The 849-nt window shown below is 53.7% G+C and overlaps 1 protein-coding gene across 1 annotated transcript in view; it reads left to right on the top strand.

Moving 5' to 3' along the window:
* The window catches only part of Slc17a5 (solute carrier family 17 member 5), a 27,875-nt gene that overhangs the window by 24,588 nt on the left and 2,438 nt on the right, over positions 1-849 (top strand). The gene's annotated exons all lie outside the window — the stretch shown is intronic.

Genomic DNA, 849 nt, shown 5'->3' with positions numbered 1-849 from the left:
AAAAAAAAAAAAAAAAAAAAAAAAAAAAAAAAAAAACTAGACCACAGCTCAAAGAACAAACCAAGAACAGAGGGGGGACCCTGGTGGCAGACGCCTGTGGTCTGGGCACTCAGGAGGCGGAGGCAGGAGGAGCCAGAACTGGAGCCCAGCCTAAGCGACTCAGCAGAACTGTACAAAACTTTTTCAAGGGCTGGCTGTAGCTCAGCGCACAGGTCCTGGGTTCGAGCCCCAGGGCTGCAGAAGAATTTTTCCACTAAAATCCACCGGTATCAGGTTCGTGTGGCAACCACCCGGGCTTCCTTTCTCCTTCCCGGGCTCCTCCCCCACCTTGCGCTTGCTCCTCCTTGACTGCTGGTTTTGTGTTGCTTTAATACCACGAAGTCATCACTAATTAGGCTAAATTATACAATCTAAAACAATGATTGTTAATGGTGGTCCAGACATTGAGACGGCCGTGGCGATTCGGCACTGCACCAGGGTCGCGCTGCGCTCTCGAGTCCGCCTCGGGCTGCAGACGGCTCCAGCTTGGGACTCGGGGCCTGTTGTAATCAGGGCTTGCAAGCGAAGAGGTGTAATACGGGCGCGCACTTTATAGGACTGTTTCATTATAGTCACCCAAAGACTATAATTCATTATAGTCATTCATTATAGTCACCAAAGTCTCTAGCACAAAAGTGCAGGAGACCTGTCCTTGCACCCGAGCCCCAAGGACTCCAGCTAGAGGCCCAGAGCCCACGGCAGCGTCCTGCCTGAGTCCAGCTAGAGCCCCAGAGCCCACGGCCGCGTCCTGCCTGAGTCCAGCTAGAGCCCCAGAGCCCACGGCCGCGTCCTGCCTGAGTCCAGCTAGAG

This window comes from Octodon degus, unplaced genomic scaffold (assembly GCF_000260255.1).
Source record: "Octodon degus isolate 3935 unplaced genomic scaffold, OctDeg1.0 scaffold00001, whole genome shotgun sequence".
In the NCBI taxonomy this organism is placed as follows: Eukaryota; Metazoa; Chordata; class Mammalia; order Rodentia; family Octodontidae; genus Octodon; species Octodon degus.
This window is presented reverse-complemented; position numbering and strand designations above follow the sequence as displayed.